The sequence below is a fragment of the Oncorhynchus mykiss genome, unplaced genomic scaffold, assembly GCF_013265735.2.
Source record: "Oncorhynchus mykiss isolate Arlee unplaced genomic scaffold, USDA_OmykA_1.1 un_scaffold_265, whole genome shotgun sequence".
In the NCBI taxonomy this organism is placed as follows: domain Eukaryota; kingdom Metazoa; phylum Chordata; class Actinopteri; order Salmoniformes; family Salmonidae; genus Oncorhynchus; species Oncorhynchus mykiss.
This window is the reverse complement of record NW_023493721.1, coordinates 88,994-113,020: the sequence shown is the minus strand read 5'-3', so window position 1 is coordinate 113,020 and position 24,027 is coordinate 88,994. Positions and strand designations below refer to the sequence as shown.

Sequence of the window (24,027 nt, the reverse complement as noted above, 5' to 3'; positions counted from 1 at the left end):
AGAAAGTTCATTTGTAGTTCCAAACATATTTAGGGAGTTTTTTACTCACTTTTTGTCTCTCCCACAATGTTATTACTCACTCCTACAGTGTCCTTCACATTTACATGCACATTGCCAATTCTGCAAATTAGGTGATGACATGTTTTAGCAACTTCTAGCGACTTTTAGGACAGCCAATAGCTACTTTCCTTACTGAGGTGTTGGCAACACTGCTGACTTTAAACATCGGCTATCTGAGCAGCTAACTGATCGCTGCAGCTGTACATAGCCCATCTGTAAATAGCCCACCCAATCTACCTACCTCATCCCCATATTGTTTTAATTTACATTCTGCTCTTTGCACACCAGTATTTCTACTTGCACATCATCATTTGCTCATCTATCACTCCAGTGTTCATTTGCTAAATTGTAATTACTTCGCTACTATGGCCTATTTATTGCCCTACCTCCATTTGCACGCACTGTATATAGACTTTCTTTTTTTTCTTCTATTGTGTTATTGACTGTACTCTTTATTATTCCATCTGTAACTCTGTGTTGTTGTTTGTGTTGCGCTGCTTTCCTTTATCTTGGCTAGGTCGCAGTTTTAAATGAAAACTTGTTCTCAACTAGCTTACCTGGTTATATAAAGGTGAAATTTAAAAAAACAAGAAACATTTCTCTTTTTCTCAGAAAGGGGATGTAGCTCAGTGGTAGAGCGCATGCTTCGCATGTATGAGGTCCTGGGTTCAATCCCCAGCTTCTCCATTGAAACCTTTGCAATGGCCCATCTCCTACTTTCCAGAATGTTGAAATTCTCAGCAGGAAACAGAAGTGGTATGGTTGCCAACTTCAATTGCATCATTTTCAAAAACTGAAGTTCATGGGTTTGATGACTGTCCATACTTGTATTAAGAATTGCTGCTATCATTTCATTGTAGATTCAATGGAGTGGTGTATATAAAAAGTACATTGTATTAATATTGCATTTTACCTGCAAATAAAATGGGATGGAAGCTCAGAGGGGGAGTGCATGCTATTTATGCATGAGGTCCTTGGTTCCCAAGGTTCTCCACTGAGTTTATTTGTGTGCCAAATTCACATTACACAACTACTACTTTCCAGAATGTTGATAAATATTTTGCAGCATAGATTGGCATGGTGGCCAAGTGGCAAGGCGTTGGTCTTGTAAACCAAAGATCATGGGTTCAAATCCCATCTGTGCCTTACTGAAAATTAGCTGGTACCATGGAGAGGTTCTTTAACTGGAGGAATTTGAAGAAAAGGCAAGTTGTCTCAATATGGCAACCCTGCTAATATATTGTAAGGGGATGTGTCTCTACGGTAGAGCTAATACTTGAAGTGTATGTGGTCTGAAGTTAATCCACAACTTCTCTGATGAGTATATTTAGTTGTTAAATTAGCATTTGCACAACTCCCACTTTCCAGAATGTTGACATTTTAATAAGGAAATAGATGTGCTAAGTCATCTGTTTTTGTAAACTGAAGCACGTGGGTTCAATCCTTGTTTGACGTTTATGGAAGCTAGCTGATATTATGAAAATGTACTTTCATTAGAACAGTGTAAAGAAAAGGTCAATTGCGTCCAGACTGCAAATGAATCGCACATGCGGGAAGCTGCCGCTGGCTGATCCCGCCCTGGCTTACACAACAAAAAAAAACACAATTAACCTGATTTAGAGCCAGACTAGTTACCGTAATTTTCTCACATTGCCATTGCCATTTTTTTCTATTGTCTCTTTTTGGTCCATTTAGATTGCTAATGTCGATTGTATACCATTTCTTTTTTCTAAATGTTAAGGTTAAAAATGTCAAATGTTTTAGGCTCCTAAGTGGACCATAAGGTTAAAAACCAAAACAAATTAAGAAAACTAAACTGAAAAACTAAAAACAAAGAATAAAATAAAAAGGTCATGAAAAACTAAGTAGCTCCGCTCCGCCAGTATGTCTCTTTTGGTTCACTTTTGCCGGTCTCAAGCCAGCCGGGTAAAGGACGAGGGTTGGAATTGTATCATAAAAAAACAAGGATCGACAGAAGAAAGTTCATTTGTAGTTCCAAACATATTTAGGGAGTTTTTTACTCACTTTTTGTCTCTCCCACAATGTTATTACTCACTCCTACAGTGTCCTTCACATTTACATGCACATTGCCAATTCTGCAAATTAGGTGATGACATGTTTTAGCAACTTCTAGCGACTTTTAGGACAGCCAATAGCTACTTTCCTTACTGAGGTGTTGGCAACACTGCTGACTTTAAACATCGGCTATCTGAGCAGCTAACTGATCGCTGCAGCTGTACATAGCCCATCTGTAAATAGCCCACCCAATCTACCTACCTCATCCCCATATTGTTTTAATTTACATTCTGCTCTTTGCACACCAGTATTTCTACTTGCACATCATCATTTGCTCATCTATCACTCCAGTGTTCATTTGCTAAATTGTAATTACTTCGCTACTATGGCCTATTTATTGCCCTACCTCCATTTGCACGCACTGTATATAGACTTTCTTTTTTTTCTTCTATTGTGTTATTGACTGTACTCTTTATTATTCCATCTGTAACTCTGTGTTGTTGTTTGTGTTGCGCTGCTTTCCTTTATCTTGGCTAGGTCGCAGTTGTAAATGAAAACTTGTTCTCAACTAGCTTACCTGGTTATATAAAGGTGAAATTAAAAAAAACAAGAAACATTTCTCCTTTTCCCAGAAAGGGGATGTAGCTCAGTGGTAGAGCGCATGCTTCGCATGTATGAGGTCCTGGGTTCAATCCCCAGCTTCTCCATTGAAACCTTTGCAATGGCCCATCTCCTACTTTCCAGAATGTTGAAATTCTCAGCAGGAAACAGAAGTGGTATGGTTGCCAACTTCAATTGCATAATTTTCAAAAACTGAAGTTCATGGGTTCGATGACTGTCCATACTTGTATTAAGAATTGCTGCTATCATTTCATTGTAGATTCAATGGAGTGGTGTATATAAAAAGTACATTGTATTAATATTGCATTTTACCTGCAAATAAAATGGGATGGAAACTCAGAGGGGGAGTGCATGCTATTTATGCATGAGGTCCTTGGTTCAATCCCAAGGTTCTCCACTGAGTTTATTTGTGTGCCAAATTCACATTACACAACTACTACTTTCCAGAATGTTGATAAATATTTTGCAGCGTAGATTGGCATGGTGGCCAAGTGGCAAGGCGTCGGTCTTGTAAACCGAAGATCATGGGTTCAAATCCCATCTGTGCCTTAATGAAAATTAGCTGGAACCAGTTCTTTAACTGGAGGAATTTGAAGAAAAGGCAAGTTGTCTCAATATGGCAACCCTGCTAATATATTGTAAGGGGATGTGTCTCTACGGTAGAGCTAATACTTGAAGTGTATGTGGTCTGAAGTTAATCCACAACTTCTCTGATGAGTATATTTAGTTGTTAAATTAGCATTTGCACAACTCCCACTTTCCAGAAAGTTGACATTTTAATAAGGAAATAGATGTGCTAAGTCATCTGTTTTTGTAAACTGAAGCACGTGGGTTCAATCCTTGTTTGACGTTTATGGAAGCTAGCTGATATTATGAAAATGTACTTTCATTAGAACAGTGTAAAGAAAAGGTCAATTGCGTCCAGACTGCAAATGAATCGCACATGCGGGAAGCTGCCGCTGGCTGATCCCGCCCTGGCTTACACAAAAAAAAAAAACACAATTAACCTGATTTAGAGCCAGACTAGTTACCGTAATTTTCTCACATTGCCATTGCCATTTTTTTCTATTGTCTCTTTTTGGTCCATTTAGATTGCTAATGTCGATTGTATACCATTTCTTTTTTCTAAATGTTAAGGTTAAAAATGTCAAATGTTTTAGGCTCCTAAGTGGACCATAAGGTTAAAAACCAAAACAAATTAAGAAAACTAAACTGAAAAACTAAAAACAAAGAATAAAATAAAAAGGTCATGAAAAACTAAGTAGCTCCGCTCCGCCAGTATGTCTCTTTTGGTTCACTTTTGCCGGTCTCAAGCCAGCCGGGTAAAGGACGAGGGTTGGAATTGTATCATAAAAAAACAAGGATCGACAGAAGAAAGTTCATTTGTAGTTCCAAACATATTTAGGGAGTTTTTTACTCACTTTTTGTCTCTCCCACAATGTTATTCCTCACTCCTACAGTGTCCTTCACATTTACATGCACATTGCCAATTCTGCAAATTAGGTGATGACATGTTTTAGAAACTTCTAGCGACTTTTAGGACAGCCAATAGCTACTTTCCTTACTGAGGTGTTGGCAACACTGCTGACTTTAAACATCGGCTATCTGAGCAGCTAACTGATCGCTGCAGCTGTACATAGCCCATCTGTAAATAGCCCACCCAATCTACCTACCTCATCCCCATATTGTTTTAATTTACATTCTGCTCTTTGCACACCAGTATTTCTACTTGCACATCATCATTTGCTCATCTATCACTCCAGTGTTCATTTGCTAAATTGTAATTACTTCGCTACTATGGCCTATTTATTGCCCTACCTCCATTTGCACGCACTGTATATAGACTTTCTTTTTTTTCTTCTATTGTGTTATTGACTGTACTCTTTATTATTCCATCTGTAACTCTGTGTTGTTGTTTGTGTTGCGCTGCTTTCCTTTATCTTGGCTAGGTCGCAGTTGTAAATGAAAACTTGTTCTCAACTAGCTTACCTGGTTATATAAAGGTGAAATTAAAAAAAACAAGAAACATTTCTCTTTTTCCCAGAAAAGGGATGTAGCTCAGCGGTAGAGCGCATGCTTCGCATGTATGAGGTCCTGGGTTCAATCCCCAGCTTCTCCATTGAAACCTTTGCAATGGCCCATCTCCTACTTTCCAGAATGTTGAAATTCTCAGCAGGAAACAGAAGTGGTATGGTTTTCAACTTCAATTGCATCATTTTCAAAAACTGAAGTTCATGGGTTCGATGACTGTCCATACTTGTATTAAGAATTGCTGCTATCATTTCATTGTAGATTCAATGGAGTGGTGTATATAAAAAGTACATTGTATTAATATTGCATTTTACCTGCAAATAAAATGGGATGGAAACTCAGAGGGGGAGTGCATGCTATTTATGCATGAGGTCCTTGGTTCAATCCCAAGGTTCTCCACTGAGTTTATTTGTGTGCCAAATTCACATTACACAACTACTACTTTCCAGAATGTTGATAAATATTTTGCAGCATAGATTGGCATGGTGGCCAAGTGGCAAGGCGTCGGTCTTGTAAACCGAAGATCATGGGTTCAAATCCCATCTGTGCCTTACTGAAAATTAGCTGGTACCAGTTCTTTAACTGGAGGAATTTAAAGAAAAGGCAAGTTGTCTCAATATGGCAACCCTGCTAATATATTGTAAGGGGATGTGTCTCTACGGTAGAGCTAATACTTGAAGTGTATGTGGTCTGAAGTTAATCCACAACTTCTCTGATGAGTATATTTAGTTGTTAAATTAGCATTTGCACAACTCCCACTTTCCAGAATGTTGACATTTTAATAAGGAAATAGATGTGCTAAGTCATCTGTTTTTGTAAACTGAAGCACGTGGGTTCAATCCTTGTTTGACGTTTATGGAAGCTAGCTGATATTATGAAAATGTACTTTCATTAGAACAGTGTAAAGAAAAGGTCAATTGCGTCCAGACTGCAAATGAATCGCACATGCGGGAAGCTGCCGCTGGCTGATCCCGCCCTGGCTTACACAAAAAAAAAAAACACAATTAACCTGATTTAGAGCCAGACTAGTTACCGTAATTTTCTCACATTGCCATTGCCATTTTTTTCTATTGTCTCTTTTTGGTCCATTTAGATTGCTAATGTCGATTGTATACCATTTCTTTTTTCTAAATGTTAAGGTTAAAAATGTCAAATGTTTTAGGCTCCTAAGTGGACCATAAGGTTAAAAACCAAAACAAATTAAGAAAACTAAACTGAAAAACTAAAAACAAAGAATAAAATAAAAAGGTCATGAAAAACTAAGTAGCTCCGCTCCGCCAGTATGTCTCTTTTGGTTCACTTTTGCCGGTCTCAAGCCAGCCGGGTAAAGGACGAGGGTTGGAATTGTATCATAAAAAAACAAGGATCGACAGAAGAAAGTTCATTTGTAGTTCCAAACATATTTAGGGAGTTTTTTACTCACTTTTTGTCTCTCCCACAATGTTATTCCTCACTCCTACAGTGTCCTTCACATTTACATGCACATTGCCAATTCTGCAAATTAGGTGATGACATGTTTTAGAAACTTCTAGCGACTTTTAGGACAGCCAATAGCTACTTTCCTTACTGAGGTGTTGGCAACACTGCTGACTTTAAACATCGGCTATCTGAGCAGCTAACTGATCGCTGCAGCTGTACATAGCCCATCTGTAAATAGCCCACCCAATCTACCTACCTCATCCCCATATTGTTTTAATTTACATTCTGCTCTTTGCACACCAGTATTTCTACTTGCACATCATCATTTGCTCATCTATCACTCCAGTGTTCATTTGCTAAATTGTAATTACTTCGCTACTATGGCCTATTTATTGCCCTACCTCCATTTGCACGCACTGTATATAGACTTTCTTTTTTTTCTTCTATTGTGTTATTGACTGTACTCTTTATTATTCCATCTGTAACTCTGTGTTGTTGTTTGTGTTGCGCTGCTTTCCTTTATCTTGGCTAGGTCGCAGTTGTAAATGAAAACTTGTTCTCAACTAGCTTACCTGGTTATATAAAGGTGAAATTAAAAAAAACAAGAAACATTTCTCCTTTTTCCCAGAAAAGGGGATGTAGCTCAGCTGGTAGAGCGCATGCTTCGCATGTATGAGGTCCTGGGTTCAATCCCCAGCTTCTCCATTGAAACCTTTGCAATGGCCCATCTCCTACTTTCCAGAATGTTGAAATTCTCAGCAGGAAACAGAAGTGGTATGGTTGCAAGTTCAATTGCATTCATTTTCAAAAACTGAAGTTCATGGGTTCGATGACTGTCCATACTTGTATTAAGAATTGCTGCTATCATTTCATTGTAGATTCAATGGAGTGGTGTATATAAAAAGTACATTGTATTAATATTGCATTTTACCTGCAAATAAAATGGGATGGAAAGCTCAGAGGGGGAGTGCATGCTATTTATGCATGAGGTCCTTGGTTCAATCCCAAGGTTCTCCACTGAGTTTATTTGTGTGCCAAATTCACATTACACAACTACTACTTTCCAGAATGTTGATAAATATTTTGCAGCAGTAGATTGGCATGGTGGCCAAGTGGCAAGGCGTCGGTCTTGTAAACCGAAGATCATGGGTTCAAATCCCATCTGTGCCTTACTGAAAATTAGCTGGTACCATGGAGAGGTTCTTTAACTGGAGGAATTTGAAGAAAAGGCAAGTTGTCTCAATATGGCAACCCTGCTAATATATTGTAAGGGGATGTGTCTCTACGGTAGAGCTAATACTTGAAGTGTATGTGGTCTGAAGTTAATCCACAACTTCTCTGATGAGTATATTTAGTTAGTTAATTAGCATTTGCACAACTCCCACTTTCCAGAAATGTTGACATTTTAATAAGGAAATAGATGTGCTAAGTCATCTGTTTTTGTAAACTGAAGCACGTGGGTTCAATCCTTGTTTGACGTTTATGGAAGCTAGCTGATATTATGAAATTGTACTTTCATTAGAACAGTGTAAAGAAAAGGTCAATTGCGTCCAGACTGCAAATGAATCGCACATGCGGGAAGCTGCCGCTGGCTGATCCCGCCCTGGCTTACACAAAAAAAAAAAACACAATTAACCTGATTTAGAGCCAGACTAGTTACCGTAATTTTCTCACATTGCCATTGCCATTTTTTTCTATTGTCTCTTTTTGGTCCATTTAGATTGCTAATGTCGATTGTATACCATTTCTTTTTTCTAAATGTTAAGGTTAAAAATGTCAAATGTTTTAGGCTCCTAAGTGGACCATAAGGTTAAAAACCAAAACAAATTAAGAAAACTAAACTGAAAAACTAAAAACAAAGAATAAAATAAAAAGGTCATGAAAAACTAAGTAGCTCCGCTCCGCCAGTATGTCTCTTTTGGTTCACTTTTGCCGGTCTCAAGCCAGCCGGGTAAAGGACGAGGGTTGGAATTGTATCATAAAAAAACAAGGATCGACAGAAGAAAGTTCATTTGTAGTTCCAAACATATTTAGGGAGTTTTTTACTCACTTTTTGTCTCTCCCACAATGTTATTCCTCACTCCTACAGTGTCCTTCACATTTACATGCACATTGCCAATTCTGCAAATTAGGTGATGACATGTTTTAGCAACTTCTAGCGACTTTTAGGACAGCCAATAGCTACTTTCCTTACTGAGGTGTTGGCAACACTGCTGACTTTAAACATCGGCTATCTGAGCAGCTAACTGATCGCTGCAGCTGTACATAGCCCATCTGTAAATAGCCCACCCAATCTACCTACCTCATCCCCATATTGTTTTAATTTACATTCTGCTCTTTGCACACCAGTATTTCTACTTGCACATCATCATTTGCTCATCTATCACTCCAGTGTTCATTTGCTAAATTGTAATTACTTCGCTACTATGGCCTATTTATTGCCCTACCTCCATTTGCACGCACTGTATATAGACTTTCTTTTTTTTCTTCTATTGTGTTATTGACTGTACTCTTTATTATTCCATCTGTAACTCTGTGTTGTTGTTTGTGTTGCGCTGCTTTCCTTTATCTTGGCTAGGTCGCAGTTGTAAATGAAAACTTGTTCTCAACTAGCTTACCTGGTTATATAAAGGTGAAATTAAAAAAAACAAGAAACATTTCTCTTTTTCCCAGAAAAGAGATGTAGCTCAGCGGTAGAGCGCATGCTTGGCATGTATGAGGTCCTGGGTTCAATCCCCAGCTTCTCCATTGAAACCTTTGCAATGGCCCATCTCCTACTTTCCAGAATGTTGAAATTCTCAGCAGGAAACAGAAGTGGTATGGTTGCCAACTTCAATTGCATCATTTTCAAAAACTGAAGTTCATGGGTTCGATGACTGTCCATACTTGTATTAAGAATTGCTGCTATCATTTCATTGTAGATTCAATGGAGTGGTGTATATAAAAAGTACATTGTATTAATATTGCATTTTACCTGCAAATAAAATGGGATGGAAGCTCAGAGGGGGAGTGCATGCTATTTATGAATGAGGTCCTTGGTTCAATCCCAAGGTTCTCCACTGAGTTTATTTGTGTGCCAAATTCACATTACACAACTACTACTTTCCAGAATGTTGATAAATATTTTGCAGCATAGATTGGCATGGTGGCCAAGTGGCAAGGTGTCGGTCTTGTAAGCCGAAGATCATGGGTTCAAATCCCATCTGTGCCTTACTGAAAATTAGCTGGTACCATGGAGAGGTTCTTTAACTGGAGGAATTTGAAGAAAAGGCAAGTTGTCTCAATATGGCAACCCTGCTAATATATTGTAAGGGGATGTGTCTCTACGGTAGAGCTAATACTTGAAGTGTATGTGGTCTGAAGTTAATCCACAACTTCTCTGATGAGTTTAGTTAGTTTAGCATTTGCACAACTCCCACTTTCCAGAATGTTGACATTTTAATAAGGAAATAGATGTGCTAAGTCATCTGTTTTTGTAAACTGAAGCACGTGGGTTCAATCCTTGTTTGACGTTTATGGAAGCTAGCTGATATTATGAAAATGTACTTTCATTAGAACAGTGTAAAGAAAAGGTCAATTGCGTCCAGACTGCAAATGAATCGCACATGCGGGAAGCTGCCGCTGGCTGATCCCGCCCTGGCTTACACAAAAAAAAAAACACAATTAACCTGATTTAGAGCCAGACTAGTTACCGTAATTTTCTCACATTGCCATTGCCATTTTTTTCTATTGTCTCTTTTTGGTCCATTTAGATTGCTAATGTCGATTGTATACCATTTCTTTTTTCTAAATGTTAAGGTTAAAAATGTCAAATGTTTTAGGCTCCTAAGTGGACCATAAGGTTAAAAACCAAAACAAATTAAGAAAACTAAACTGAAAAACTAAAAACAAAGAATAAAATAAAAAGGTCATGAAAAACTAAGTAGCTCCGCTCCGCCAGTATGTCTCTTTTGGTTCACTTTTGCCGGTCTCAAGCCAGCCGGGTAAAGGACGAGGGTTGGAATTGTATCATAAAAAAACAAGGATCGACAGAAGAAAGTTCATTTGTAGTTCCAAACATATTTAGGGAGTTTTTTACTCACTTTTTGTCTCTCCCACAATGTTATTCCTCACTCCTACAGTGTCCTTCACATTTACATGCACATTGCCAATTCTGCAAATTAGGTGATGACATGTTTTAGCAACTTCTAGCGACTTTTAGGACAGCCAATAGCTACTTTCCTTACTGAGGTGTTGGCAACACTGCTGACTTTAAACATCGGCTATCTGAGCAGCTAACTGATCGCTGCAGCTGTACATAGCCCATCTGTAAATAGCCCACCCAATCTACCTACCTCATCCCCATATTGTTTTAATTTACATTCTGCTCTTTGCACACCAGTATTTCTACTTGCACATCATCATTTGCTCATCTATCACTCCAGTGTTCATTTGCTAAATTGTAATTACTTCGCTACTATGGCCTATTTATTGCCCTACCTCCATTTGCACGCACTGTATATAGACTTTCTTTTTTTTCTTCTATTGTGTTATTGACTGTACTCTTTATTATTCCATCTGTAACTCTGTGTTGTTGTTTGTGTTGCGCTGCTTTCCTTTATCTTGGCTAGGTCGCAGTTGTAAATGAAAACTTGTTCTCAACTAGCTTACCTGGTTATATAAAGGTGAAATTTAAAAAAACAAGAAACATTTCTCCTTTTCCCAGAAAGGGGATGTAGCTCAGTGGTAGAGCGCATGCTTCGCATGTATGAGGTCCTGGGTTCAATCCCCAGCTTCTCCATTGAAACCTTTGCAATGGCCCATCTCCTACTTTCCAGAATGTTGAAATTCTCAGCAGGAAACAGAAGTGGTATGGTTGCCAACTTCAGTTGCATCATTTTCAAAAACTGAAGTTCATGGGTTCGATGACTGTCCATACTTGTATTAAGAATTGCTGCTATCATTTCATTGTAGATTCAATGGAGTGGTGTATATAAAAAGTACATTGTATTAATATTGCATTTTACCTGCAAATAAAATGGGATGGAAGCTCAGAGGGGGAGTGCATGCTATTTATGAATGAGGTCCTTGGTTCAATCCCAAGGTTCTCCACTGAGTTTATTTGTGTGCCAAATTCACATTACACAACTACTACTTTCCAGAATGTTGATAAATATTTTGCAGCATAGATTGGCATGGTGGCCAAGTGGCAAGGCGTCGGTCTTGTAAACCGAAGATCATGGGTTCAAATCCCATCTGTGCCTTACTGAAAATTAGCTGGTACCATGGAGAGGTTCTTTAACTGGAGGAATTTGAAGAAAAGGCAAGTTGTCTCAATATGGCAACCCTGCTAATATATTGTAAGGGGATGTGTCTCTACGGTAGAGCTAATACTTGAAGTGTATGTGGTCTGAAGTTAATCCACAACTTCTCTGATGAGTATATTTAGTTAGTTTAGCATTTGCACAACTCCCACTTTCCAGAATGTTGACATTTTAATAAGGAAATAGATGTGCTAAGTCATCTGTTTTTGTAAACTGAAGCACGTGGGTTCAATCCTTGTTTGACGTTTATGGAAGCTAGCTGATATTATGAAATTGTACTTTCATTAGAACAGTGTAAAGAAAAGGTCAATTGCGTCCAGACTGCAAATGAATCGCACATGCGGGAAGCTGCCGCTGGCTGATCCCGCCCTGGCTTACACAAAAAAAAAAACACAATTAACCTGATTTAGAGCCAGACTAGTTACCGTAATTTTCTCACATTGCCATTGCCATTTTTTTCTATTGTCTCTTTTTGGTCCATTTAGATTGCTAATGTCGATTGTATACCATTTCTTTTTTCTAAATGTTAAGGTTAAAAATGTCAAATGTTTTAGGCTCCTAAGTGGACCATAAGGTTAAAAAACAAAACAAATTAAGAAAACTAAACTGAAAAACTAAAAACAAAGAATAAAATAAAAAGGTCATGAAAAACTAAGTAGCTCCGCTCCGCCAGTATGTCTCTTTTGGTTCACTTTTGCCGGTCTCAAGCCAGCCGGGTAAAGGACGAGGGTTGGAATTGTATCATAAAAAAACAAGGATCGACAGAAGAAAGTTCATTTGTAGTTCCAAACATATTTAGGGAGTTTTTTACTCACTTTTTGTCTCTCCCACAATGTTATTCCTCACTCCTACAGTGTCCTTCACATTTACATGCACATTGCCAATTCTGCAAATTAGGTGATGACATGTTTTAGCAACTTCTAGCGACTTTTAGGACAGCCAATAGCTACTTTCCTTACTGAGGTGTTGGCAACACTGCTGACTTTAAACATCGGCTATCTGAGCAGCTAACTGATCGCTGCAGCTGTACATAGCCCATCTGTAAATAGCCCACCCAATCTACCTACCTCATCCCCATATTGTTTTAATTTACATTCTGCTCTTTGCACACCAGTATTTCTACTTGCACATCATCATTTGCTCATCTATCACTCCAGTGTTCATTTGCTAAATTGTAATTACTTCGCTACTATGGCCTATTTATTGCCCTACCTCCATTTGCACGCACTGTATATAGACTTTCTTTTTTTTCTTCTATTGTGTTATTGACTGTACTCTTTATTATTCCATCTGTAACTCTGTGTTGTTGTTTGTGTTGCGCTGCTTTCCTTTATCTTGGCTAGGTCGCAGTTGTAAATGAAAACTTGTTCTCAACTAGCTTACCTGGTTATATAAAGGTGAAATTAAAAAAAACAAGAAACATTTCTCTTTTTCCCAGAAAAGAGATGTAGCTCAGCGGTAGAGCGCATGCTTGGCATGTATGAGGTCCTGGGTTCAATCCCCAGCTTCTCCATTGAAACCTTTGCAATGGCCCATCTCCTACTTTCCAGAATGTTGAAATTCTCAGCAGGAAACAGAAGTGGTATGGTTGCCAACTTCAATTGCATCATTTTCAAAAACTGAAGTTCATGGGTTCGATGACTGTCCATACTTGTATTAAGAATTGCTGCTATCATTTCATTGTAGATTCAATGGAGTGGTGTATATAAAAAGTACATTGTATTAATATTGCATTTTACCTGCAAATAAAATGGGATGGAAGCTCAGAGGGGGAGTGCATGCTATTTATGAATGAGGTCCTTGGTTCAATCCCAAGGTTCTCCACTGAGTTTATTTGTGTGCCAAATTCACATTACACAACTACTACTTTCCAGAATGTTGATAAATATTTTGCAGCATAGATTGGCATGGTGGCCAAGTGGCAAGGTGTCGGTCTTGTAAGCCGAAGATCATGGGTTCAAATCCCATCTGTGCCTTACTGAAAATTAGCTGGTACCATGGAGAGGTTCTTTAACTGGAGGAATTTGAAGAAAAGGCAAGTTGTCTCAATATGGCAACCCTGCTAATATATTGTAAGGGGATGTGTCTCTACGGTAGAGCTAATACTTGAAGTGTATGTGGTCTGAAGTTAATCCACAACTTCTCTGATGAGTTTAGTTAGTTTAGCATTTGCACAACTCCCACTTTCCAGAATGTTGACATTTTAATAAGGAAATAGATGTGCTAAGTCATCTGTTTTTGTAAACTGAAGCACGTGGGTTCAATCCTTGTTTGACGTTTATGGAAGCTAGCTGATATTATGAAAATGTACTTTCATTAGAACAGTGTAAAGAAAAGGTCAATTGCGTCCAGACTGCAAATGAATCGCACATGCGGGAAGCTGCCGCTGGCTGATCCCGCCCTGGCTTACACAAAAAAAAAAACACAATTAACCTGATTTAGAGCCAGACTAGTTACCGTAATTTTCTCACATTGCCATTGCCATTTTTTTCTATTGTCTCTTTTTGGTCCATTTAGATTGCTAATGTCGATTGTATACCATTTCTTTTTTCTAAATGTTAAGGTTAAAAATGTCAAATGTTTTAGGCTCCTAAGTGGACCATAAGGTTAAAAACCAAAACAAATTAAGAAAACTAAACTGAAAAACTAAAAACAAAGAATAAAATAAAAAGGTCATGAAAAACTAAGTAGCTCCGCTCCGCCAGTATGTCTCTTTTGGTTCACTTTTGCCGGTCTCAAGCCAGCCGGGTAAAGGACGAGGGTTGGAATTGTATCATAAAAAAACAAGGATCGACAGAAGAAAGTTCATTTGTAGTTCCAAACATATTTAGGGAGTTTTTTACTCACTTTTTGTCTCTCCCACAATGTTATTCCTCACTCCTACAGTGTCCTTCACATTTACATGCACATTGCCAATTCTGCAAATTAGGTGATGACATGTTTTAGCAACTTCTAGCGACTTTTAGGACAGCCAATAGCTACTTTCCTTACTGAGGTGTTGGCAACACTGCTGACTTTAAACATCGGCTATCTGAGCAGCTAACTGATCGCTGCAGCTGTACATAGCCCATCTGTAAATAGCCCACCCAATCTACCTACCTCATCCCCATATTGTTTTAATTTACATTCTGCTCTTTGCACACCAGTATTTCTACTTGCACATCATCATTTGCTCATCTATCACTCCAGTGTTCATTTGCTAAATTGTAATTACTTCGCTACTATGGCCTATTTATTGCCCTACCTCCATTTGCACGCACTGTATATAGACTTTCTTTTTTTTCTTCTATTGTGTTATTGACTGTACTCTTTATTATTCCATCTGTAACTCTGTGTTGTTGTTTGTGTTGCGCTGCTTTCCTTTATCTTGGCTAGGTCGCAGTTGTAAATGAAAACTTGTTCTCAACTAGCTTACCTGGTTATATAAAGGTGAAATTTAAAAAAACAAGAAACATTTCTCCTTTTCCCAGAAAGGGGATGTAGCTCAGTGGTAGAGCGCATGCTTCGCATGTATGAGGTCCTGGGTTCAATCCCCAGCTTCTCCATTGAAACCTTTGCAATGGCCCATCTCCTACTTTCCAGAATGTTGAAATTCTCAGCAGGAAACAGAAGTGGTATGGTTGCCAACTTCAGTTGCATCATTTTCAAAAACTGAAGTTCATGGGTTCGATGACTGTCCATACTTGTATTAAGAATTGCTGCTATCATTTCATTGTAGATTCAATGGAGTGGTGTATATAAAAAGTACATTGTATTAATATTGCATTTTACCTGCAAATAAAATGGGATGGAAGCTCAGAGGGGGAGTGCATGCTATTTATGCATGAGGTCCTTGGTTCAATCCCAAGGTTCTCCACTGAGTTTATTTGTGTGCCAAATTCACATTACACAACTACTACTTTCCAGAATGTTGATAAATATTTTGCAGCATAGATTGGCATGGTGGCCAAGTGGCAAGGCGTTGGTCTTGTAAACCGAAGATCATGGGTTCAAATCCCATCTGTGCCTTACTGAAAATTAGCTGGTACCATGGAGAGGTTCTTTAACTGGAGGAATTTGAAGAAAAGGCAAGTTGTCTCAATATGGCAACCCTGCTAATATATTGTAAGGGGATGTGTCTCTACGGTAGAGCTAATACTTGAAGTGTATGTGGTCTGAAGTTAATCCACAACTTCTCTGATGAGTATATTTAGTTGTTAAATTAGCATTTGCACAACTCCCACTTTCCAGAAAGTTGACATTTTAATAAGGAAATAGATGTGCTAAGTCATCTGTTTTTGTAAACTGAAGCACGTGGGTTCAATCCTTGTTTGACGTTTATGGAAGCTAGCTGATATTATGAAAATGTACTTTCATTAGAACAGTGTAAAGAAAAGGTCAATTGCGTCCAGACTGCAAATGAATCGCACATGCGGGAAGCTGCCGCTGGCTGATCCCGCCCTGGCTTACACAAAAAAAAAAAACACAATTAACCTGATTTAGAGCCAGACTAGTTACCGTAATTTTCTCACATTGCCATTGCCATTTTTTTCTATTGTCTCTTTTTGGTCCATTTAGATTGCTAATGTCGATTGTATACCATTTCTTTTTTCTAAATGTTAAGGTTAAAAATGTCAAATGTTTTAGGCTCCTAAGTGGACCATAAGGTTAAAAACCAAAACAAATTAAGAAAACTAAACTGAAAAACTAAAAACAAAGATTAAAATAAAAAGGTCATGAAAAACTAAGTAGCTCCGCTCCGCCAGTATGTCTCTTTTGGTTCACTTTTGCCGGTCTCAAGCCAGCCGGGTAAAGGACGAGGGTTGGAATTGTATCATAAAAAAACAAGGATCGACAGAAGAAAGTTCATTTGTAGTTCCAAACATATTTAGGGAGTTTTTTACTCACTTTTTGTCTCTCCCACAATGTTATTCCTCACTCCTACAGTGTCCTTCACATTTACATGCACATTGCCAATTCTGCAAATTAGGTGATGACATGTTTTAGAAACTTCTAGCGACTTTTAGGACAGCCAATAGCTACTTTCCTTACTGAGGTGTTGGCAACACTGCTGACTTTAAACATCGGCTATCTGAGCAGCTAACTGATCGCTGCAGCTGTACATAGCCCATCTATAAATAGCCCACCCAATCTACCTACCTCATCCCCATATTGTTTTAATTTACATTCTGCTCTTTGCACACCAGTATTTCTACTTGCACATCATCATTTGCTCATCTATCACTCCAGTGTTCATTTGCTAAATTGTAATTACTTCGCTACTATGGCCTATTTATTGCCCTACCTCCATTTGCACGCACTGTATATAGACTTTCTTTTTTTTCTTCTATTGTGTTATTGACTGTACTCTTTATTATTCCATCTGTAACTCTGTGTTGTTGTTTGTGTTGCGCTGCTTTCCTTTATCTTGGCTAGGTCGCAGTTGTAAATGAAAACTTGTTCTCAACTAGCTTACCTGGTTATATAAAGGTGAAATTAAAAAAAACAAGAAACATTTCTCTTTTTCCCAGAAAAGGGATGTAGCTCAGCGGTAGAGCGCATGCTTCGCATGTATGAGGTCCTGGGTTCAATCCCCAGCTTCTCCATTGAAACCTTTGCAATGGCCCATCTCCTACTTTCCAGAATGTTGAAATTCTCAGCAGGAAACAGAAGTGGTATGGTTGCCAACTTCAATTGCATCATTTTCAAAAACTGAAGTTCATGGGTTCGATGACTGTCCATACTTGTATTAAGAATTGCTGCTATCATTTCATTGTAGATTCAATGGAGTGGTGTATATAAAAAGTACATTGTATTAATATTGCATTTTACCTGCAAATAAAATGGGATGGAAGCTCAGAGGGGGAGTGCATGCTATTTATGAATGAGGTCCTTGGTTCAATCCCAAGGTTCTCCACGGAGTTTATTTGTGTGCCAAATTCACATTACACAACTACTACTTTCCAGAATGTTGATAAATATTTTGCTGCATAGATTGGCATGGTGGCCAAGTGGCAAGGCGTCGGTCTTGTAAACCGAAGATCATGGGTTCAAATCCCATCTGTGCCTTACTGAAAATTAGCTGGTACCATGGAGAGGTTCTTTAACTGGAGGAATTTGAAGAAAAGGCAAGTTGTCTCAATATGGCAACCCTGCTAATATATTGTAAGGGGATGTGTCTCTACGGTAGAGCTAATACTTGAAGTGTATGTGGTCTGAAGTTAATCCACAACTTCTCTGATGAGTATATTTTGTTAGTTTAGCATTTGCACAACTCCCACTTTCCAGAATGTTGACCTTTTAATAAGGAAATAGATGTGCTAAGTCATCTGTTTTTGTAAACTGAAGCACGTGGGTTCAATCCTTGTTTGACGTTTATGGAAGCTAGCTGATATTATGAAAATGTACTTTCATTAGAACAGTGTAAAGAAAAGGTCAATTGCGTCCAGACTGCAAATGAATCGCACATGCGGGAAGCTGCCGCTGGCTGATCCCGCCCTGGCTTACACAAAAAAAAAAACACAATTAACCTGATTTAGAGCCAGACTAGTTACCGTAATTTTCTCACATTGCCATTGCCATTTTTTTCTATTGTCTCTTTTTGGTCCATTTAGATTGCTAATGTCGATTGTATACCATTTCTTTTTTCTAAATGTTAAGGTTAAAAATGTCAAATGTTTTAGGCTCCTAAGTGGACCATAAGGTTAAAAACCAAAACAAATTAAGAAAACTAAACTGAAAAACTAAAAACAAAGAATAAAATAAAAAGGTCATGAAAAACTAAGTAGCTCCGCTCCGCCAGTATGTCTCTTTTGGTTCACTTTTGCCGGTCTCAAGCCAGCCGGGTAAAGGACGAGGGTTGGAATTGTATCATAAAAAAACAAGGATCGACAGAAGAAAGTTCATTTGTAGTTCCAAACATATTTAGGGAGTTTTTTTACTCACTTTTTGTCTCTCCCACAATGTTATTCCTCACTCCTACAGTGTCCTTCACATTTACATGCACATTGCCAATTCTGCAAATTAGGTGATGACATGTTTTAGCAACTTCTAGCAACTTTTAGGACAGCCAATAGCTACTTTCCTTACTGAGGTGTTGGCAACACTGCTGACTTTAAACATCGGCTATCTGAACAGCTAACTGATCGCTGCAGCTGTACATAGCCCATCTGTAAATAGCCCACCCAATCTACCTACCTCATCCCCATATTGTTTTAATTTACATTCTGCTCTTTGCACACCAGTATTTCTACTTGCACATCATCATTTGCTCATCTATCACTCCAGTGTTCATTTGCTAAATTGTAATTACTTCGCTACTATGGCCTATTTATTGCCCTACCTCCATTTGCACGCACTGTATATAGACTTTCTTTTTTTTCTTCTATTGTGTTATTGACTGTACTCTTTATTATTCCATCTGTAACTCTGTGTTGTTGTTTGTGTTGCGCTGCTTTCCTTTATCTTGGCTAGGTCGCAGTTGTAAATGAAAACTTGTTCTCAACTAGCTTACCTGGTTATATAAAGGTGAAATTTAAAAAAACAAGAAACATTTCTCCTTTTCCGAGAAAGGGGATGTAGCTCAGTGGTAGAGCGCATGCTTCGCATGTATGAGGTCCTGGGTTCAATCCCCAGCTTCTCCATTGAAACCTTTGCAATGGCCCATCTCCTACTTTCCAGAATGTTGAAATTCTCAGCAGGAAACAGAAGTGGTATGGTTGCCAACTTCAATTGCATCATTTTCAAAAACTGAAGTTCATGGGTTCGATGACTGTCCATACTTGTATTAAGAATTGCTGCTATCATTTCATTGTAGATTCAATGGAGTGGTGTATATAAAAAGTACATTGTATTAATATTGCATTTTACCTGCAAATAAAATGGGATGGAAGCTCAGAGGGGGAGTGCATGCTATTTATGCATGAGGTCCTTGGTTCAATCCCAAGGTTCTCCACTGAGTTTATTTGTGTGCCAAATTTGAAGAAAAGGCAAGTTGTCTCAATATGGTTGTCTCAATATGGCAACCCTGCTAATATATTGTAAGGGGATGTGTCTCTACGGTAGAGCTAATACTTGAAGTGTATGTGGTCTGAAGTTAATCCACAACTTCTCTGATGAGTATATTTAGTTGTTAAATTAGCATTTGCACAACTCCCACTTTCCAGAAAGTTGACATTTTAATAAGGAAATAGATGTGCTAAGTCATCTGTTTTTGTAAACTGAAGCACGTGGGTTCAATCCTTGTTTGACGTTTATGGAAGCTAGCTGATATTATGAAAATGTACTTTCATTAGAACAGTGTAAAGAAAAGGTCAATTGCGTCCAGACTGCAAATGAATCGCACATGCGGGAAGCTGCCGCTGGCTGATCCCGCCCTGGCTTACACAAAAAAAAAAAAACACAATTAACCTGATTTAGAGCCAGACTAGTTACCGTAATTTTCTCACATTGCCATTGCCATTTTTTTCTATTGTCTCTTTTTGGTCCATTTAGATTGCTAATGTCGATTGTATACCATTTCTTTTTTCTAAATGTTAAGGTTAAAAATGTCAAATGTTTTAGGCTCCTAAGTGGACCATAAGGTTAAAAACCAAAACAAATTAAGAAAACTAAACTGAAAAACTAAAAACAAAGATTAAAATAAAAAGGTCATGAAAAACTAAGTAGCTCCGCTCCGCCAGTATGTCTCTTTTGGTTCACTTTTGCCGGTCTCAAGCCAGCCGGGTAAAGGACGAGGGTTGGAATTGTATCATAAAAAAACAAGGATCGACAGAAGAAAGTTCATTTGTAGTTCCAAACATATTTAGGGAGTTTTTTACTCACTTTTTGTCTCTCCCACAATGTTATTCCTCACTCCTACAGTGTCCTTCACATTTACATGCACATTGCCAATTCTGCAAATTAGGTGATGACATGTTTTAGAAACTTCTAGCGACTTTTAGGACAGCCAATAGCTACTTTCCTTACTGAGGTGTTGGCAACACTGCTGACTTTAAACATCGGCTATCTGAGCAGCTAACTGATCGCTGCAGCTGTACATAGCCCATCTGTAAATAGCCCACCCAATCTACCTACCTCATCCCCATATTGTTTTAATTTACATTCTGCTCTTTGCACACCAGTATTTCTACTTGCACATCATCATTTGCTCATCTATCACTCCAGTGTTCATTTGCTAAATTGTAATTACTTCGCTACTATGGCCTATTTATTGCCCTACCTCCATTTGCACGCACTGTATATAGACTTTCTTTTTTTTCTTCTATTGTGTTATTGACTGTACTCTTTATTATTCCATCTGTAACTCTGTGTTGTTGTTTGTGTTGCGCTGCTTTCCTTTATCTTGGCTAGGTCGCAGTTGTAAATGAAAACTTGTTCTCAACTAGCTTACCTGGTTATATAAAGGTGAAATTAAAAAAAACAAGAAACATTTCTCTTTTTCCCAGAAAAGGGATGTAGCTCAGCGGTAGAGCGCATGCTTCGCATGTATGAGGTCCTGGGTTCAATCCCCAGCTTCTCCATTGAAACCTTTGCAATGGCCCATCTCCTACTTTCCAGAATGTTGAAATTCTCAGCAGGAAACAGAAGTGGTATGGTTGCCAACTTCAATTGCATAATTTTCAAAAACTGAAGTTCATGGGTTCGATGACTGTCCATACTTGTATTAAGAATTGCTGCTATCATTTCATTGTAGATTCAATGGAGTGGTGTATATAAAAAGTACATTGTATTAATATTGCATTTTACCTGCAAATAAAATGGGATGGAAGCTCAGAGGGGGAGTGCATGCTATTTATGCATGAGGTCCTTGGTTCAATCCCAAGGTTCTCCACTGAGTTTATTTGTGTGCCAAATTTGAAGAAAAGGCAAGTTGTCTCAATATGGTTGTCTCAATATGGCAACCCTGCTAATATATTGTAAGGGGATGTGTCTCTACGGTAGAGCTAATACTTGAAGTGTATGTGGTCTGAAGTTAATCCACAACTTCTCTGATGAGTATATTTAGTTGTTAAATTAGCATTTGCACAACTCCCACTTTCCAGAAAGTTGACATTTTAATAAGGAAATAGATGTGCTAAGTCATCTGTTTTTGTAAACTGAAGCACGTGGGTTCAATCCTTGTTTGACGTTTATGGAAGCTAGCTGATATTATGAAAATGTACTTTCATTAGAACAGTGTAAAGAAAAGGTCAATTGCGTCCAGACTGCAAATGAATCGCACATGCGGGAAGCTGCCGCTGGCTGATCCCGCCCTGGCTTACACAAAAAAAAAAAACACAATTAACCTGATTTAGAGCCAGACTAGTTACCGTAATTTTCTCACATTGCCATTGCCATTTTTTTCTATTGTCTCTTTTTGGTCCATTTAGATTGCTAATGTCGATTGTATACCATTTCTTTTTTCTAAATGTTAAGGTTAAAAATGTCAAATGTTTTAGGCTCCTAAGTGGACCATAAGGTTAAAAACCAAAACAAATTAAGAAAACTAAACTGAAAAACTAAAAACAAAGATTAAAATAAAAAGGTCATGAAAAACTAAGTAGCTCCGCTCCGCCAGTATGTCTCTTTTGGTTCACTTTTGCCGGTCTCAAGCCAGCCGGGTAAAGGACGAGGGTTGGAATTGTATCATAAAAAAACAAGGATCGACAGAAGAAAGTTCATTTGTAGTTCCAAACATATTTAGGGAGTTTTTTACTCACTTTTTGTCTCTCCCACAATGTTATTCCTCACTCCTACAGTGTCCTTCACATTTACATGCACATTGCCAATTCTGCAAATTAGGTGATGACATGTTTTAGAAACTTCTAGCGACTTTTAGGACAGCCAATAGCTACTTTCCTTACTGAGGTGTTGGCAACACTGCTGACTTTAAACATCGGCTATCTGAGCAGCTAACTGATCGCTGCAGCTGTACATAGCCCATCTGTAAATAGCCCACCCAATCTACCTACCTCATCCCCATATTGTTTTAATTTACATTCTGCTCTTTGCACACCAGTATTTCTACTTGCACATCATCATTTGCTCATCTATCACTCCAGTGTTCATTTGCTAAATTGTAATTACTTCGCTACTATGGCCTATTTATTGCCCTACCTCCATTTGCACGCACTGTATATAGACTTTCTTTTTTTTCTTCTATTGTGTTATTGACTGTACTCTTTATTATTCCATCTGTAACTCTGTGTTGTTGTTTGTGTTGCGCTGCTTTCCTTTATCTTGGCTAGGTCGCAGTTGTAAATGAAAACTTGTTCTCAACTAGCTTACCTGGTTATATAAAGGTGAAATTAAAAAAAACAAGAAACATTTCTCTTTTTCCCAGAAAAGGGATGTAGCTCAGCGGTAGAGCGCATGCTTCGCATGTATGAGGTCCTGGGTTCAATCCCCAGCTTCTCCATTGAAACCTTTGCAATGGCCCATCTCCTACTTTCCAGAATGTTGAAATTCTCAGCAGGAAACAGAAGTGGTATGGTTGCCAACTTCAATTGCATAATTTTCAAAAACTGAAGTTCATGGGTTCGATGACTGTCCATACTTGTATTAAGAATTGCTGCTATCATTTCATTGTAGATTCAATGGAGTGGTGTATATAAAAAGTACATTGTATTAATATTGCATTTTACCTGCAAATAAAATGGGATGGAAGCTCAGAGGGGGAGTGCATGCTATTTATGAATGAGGTCCTTGGTTCAATCCCAAGGTTCTCCACTGAGTTTATTTGTGTGCCAAATTCACATTACACAACTACTACTTTCCAGAATGTTGATAAATATTTTGCAGCATAGATTGGCATGGTGGCCAAGTGGCAAGGCGTCGGTCTTGTAAACCGAAGATCATGGGTTCAAATCCCATCTGTGCCTTACTGAAAATTAGCTGGTACCATGGAGAGGTTCTTTAACTGGAGGAATTTGAAGAAAAGGCAAGTTGTCTCATTATGGCAACCCTGCTAATATATTGTAAGGGGATGTGTCTCTACGGTAGAGCTAATACTTGAAGAGTATGTGGTCTGAAGTTAATCCACAACTTCTCTGATGAGTATATTTAGTTATTTTAGCATTTGCACAACTCCCACTTTCCAGAATGTTGACATTTTAATAAGGAAATAGATGTGCTAAGTCATCTGTTTTTGTAAACTGAAGCACGTGGGTTCAATCCTTGTTTGACGTTTATGGAAGCTAGCTGATATTATGAAAATGTACTTTCATTAGAACAGTGTAAAGAAAAGGTCAATTGCGTCCAGACTGCAAATGAATCGCACATGCGGGAAGCTGCCGCTGGCTGATCCCGCCCTGGCTTACACAAAAAAAAAAACACAATTAACCTGATTTAGAGCCAGACTAGTTACCGTAATTTTCTCACATTGCCATTGCCATTTTTTTCTATTGTCTCTTTTTGGTCCATTTAGATTGCTAATGTCGATTGTATACCATTTCTTTTTTCTAAATGTTAAGGTTAAAAATGTCAAATGTTTTAGGCTCCTAAGTGGACCATAAGGTTAAAAACCAAAACAAATTAAGAAAACTAAACTGAAAAACTAAAAACAAAGAATAAAATAAAAAGGTCATGAAAAACTAAGTAGCTCCGCTCCGCCAGTATG

General features: G+C 38.2%; 22 non-coding genes across 22 annotated transcripts; all 22 read left to right on the top strand.

The window, feature by feature from the left end:
- The first annotated feature begins 675 nt into the window (after positions 1-675).
- On the top strand, positions 676-747 carry trnaa-cgc. The gene has a single exon. It is a non-coding gene; the product is annotated as a tRNA-Ala (tRNA).
- A 387-nt stretch (positions 748-1,134) lies between these two features.
- On the top strand, positions 1,135-1,206 carry trnat-ugu. Its single transcript has one exon. It is a non-coding gene; the product is annotated as a tRNA-Thr (tRNA).
- Positions 1,207-2,711: 1,505 nt separating this feature from the next.
- On the top strand, positions 2,712-2,783 carry trnaa-cgc. Its single transcript has one exon. It is a non-coding gene; the product is annotated as a tRNA-Ala (tRNA).
- Positions 2,784-3,174: 391 nt separating this feature from the next.
- Positions 3,175-3,246, top strand: trnat-ugu. The gene has a single exon. It is a non-coding gene; the product is annotated as a tRNA-Thr (tRNA).
- Positions 3,247-4,744: 1,498 nt separating this feature from the next.
- On the top strand, positions 4,745-4,816 carry trnaa-cgc. Its single transcript has one exon. It is a non-coding gene; the product is annotated as a tRNA-Ala (tRNA).
- Positions 4,817-5,207: 391 nt separating this feature from the next.
- trnat-ugu lies at positions 5,208-5,279 on the top strand. The gene has a single exon. It is a non-coding gene; the product is annotated as a tRNA-Thr (tRNA).
- Positions 5,280-6,779: 1,500 nt separating this feature from the next.
- Positions 6,780-6,852, top strand: trnaa-cgc. The gene has a single exon. It is a non-coding gene; the product is annotated as a tRNA-Ala (tRNA).
- Positions 6,853-7,245: 393 nt separating this feature from the next.
- On the top strand, positions 7,246-7,317 carry trnat-ugu. Its single transcript has one exon. It is a non-coding gene; the product is annotated as a tRNA-Thr (tRNA).
- Positions 7,318-8,823: 1,506 nt separating this feature from the next.
- Positions 8,824-8,895, top strand: trnaa-ggc. Its single transcript has one exon. It is a non-coding gene; the product is annotated as a tRNA-Ala (tRNA).
- Positions 8,896-9,286: 391 nt separating this feature from the next.
- trnat-ugu lies at positions 9,287-9,358 on the top strand. The gene has a single exon. It is a non-coding gene; the product is annotated as a tRNA-Thr (tRNA).
- Positions 9,359-10,855: 1,497 nt separating this feature from the next.
- On the top strand, positions 10,856-10,927 carry trnaa-cgc. Its single transcript has one exon. It is a non-coding gene; the product is annotated as a tRNA-Ala (tRNA).
- Positions 10,928-11,318: 391 nt separating this feature from the next.
- On the top strand, positions 11,319-11,390 carry trnat-ugu. The gene has a single exon. It is a non-coding gene; the product is annotated as a tRNA-Thr (tRNA).
- A 1,501-nt stretch (positions 11,391-12,891) lies between these two features.
- trnaa-ggc lies at positions 12,892-12,963 on the top strand. Its single transcript has one exon. It is a non-coding gene; the product is annotated as a tRNA-Ala (tRNA).
- A 391-nt stretch (positions 12,964-13,354) lies between these two features.
- Positions 13,355-13,426, top strand: trnat-ugu. The gene has a single exon. It is a non-coding gene; the product is annotated as a tRNA-Thr (tRNA).
- Positions 13,427-14,923: 1,497 nt separating this feature from the next.
- On the top strand, positions 14,924-14,995 carry trnaa-cgc. The gene has a single exon. It is a non-coding gene; the product is annotated as a tRNA-Ala (tRNA).
- A 391-nt stretch (positions 14,996-15,386) lies between these two features.
- trnat-ugu lies at positions 15,387-15,458 on the top strand. Its single transcript has one exon. It is a non-coding gene; the product is annotated as a tRNA-Thr (tRNA).
- A 1,505-nt stretch (positions 15,459-16,963) lies between these two features.
- On the top strand, positions 16,964-17,035 carry trnaa-cgc. The gene has a single exon. It is a non-coding gene; the product is annotated as a tRNA-Ala (tRNA).
- A 391-nt stretch (positions 17,036-17,426) lies between these two features.
- On the top strand, positions 17,427-17,498 carry trnat-ugu. Its single transcript has one exon. It is a non-coding gene; the product is annotated as a tRNA-Thr (tRNA).
- Positions 17,499-19,000: 1,502 nt separating this feature from the next.
- Positions 19,001-19,072, top strand: trnaa-cgc. Its single transcript has one exon. It is a non-coding gene; the product is annotated as a tRNA-Ala (tRNA).
- A 1,806-nt stretch (positions 19,073-20,878) lies between these two features.
- trnaa-cgc lies at positions 20,879-20,950 on the top strand. Its single transcript has one exon. It is a non-coding gene; the product is annotated as a tRNA-Ala (tRNA).
- A 1,805-nt stretch (positions 20,951-22,755) lies between these two features.
- On the top strand, positions 22,756-22,827 carry trnaa-cgc. The gene has a single exon. It is a non-coding gene; the product is annotated as a tRNA-Ala (tRNA).
- A 391-nt stretch (positions 22,828-23,218) lies between these two features.
- Positions 23,219-23,290, top strand: trnat-ugu. Its single transcript has one exon. It is a non-coding gene; the product is annotated as a tRNA-Thr (tRNA).
- Positions 23,291-24,027: the final 737 nt, after the last annotated feature.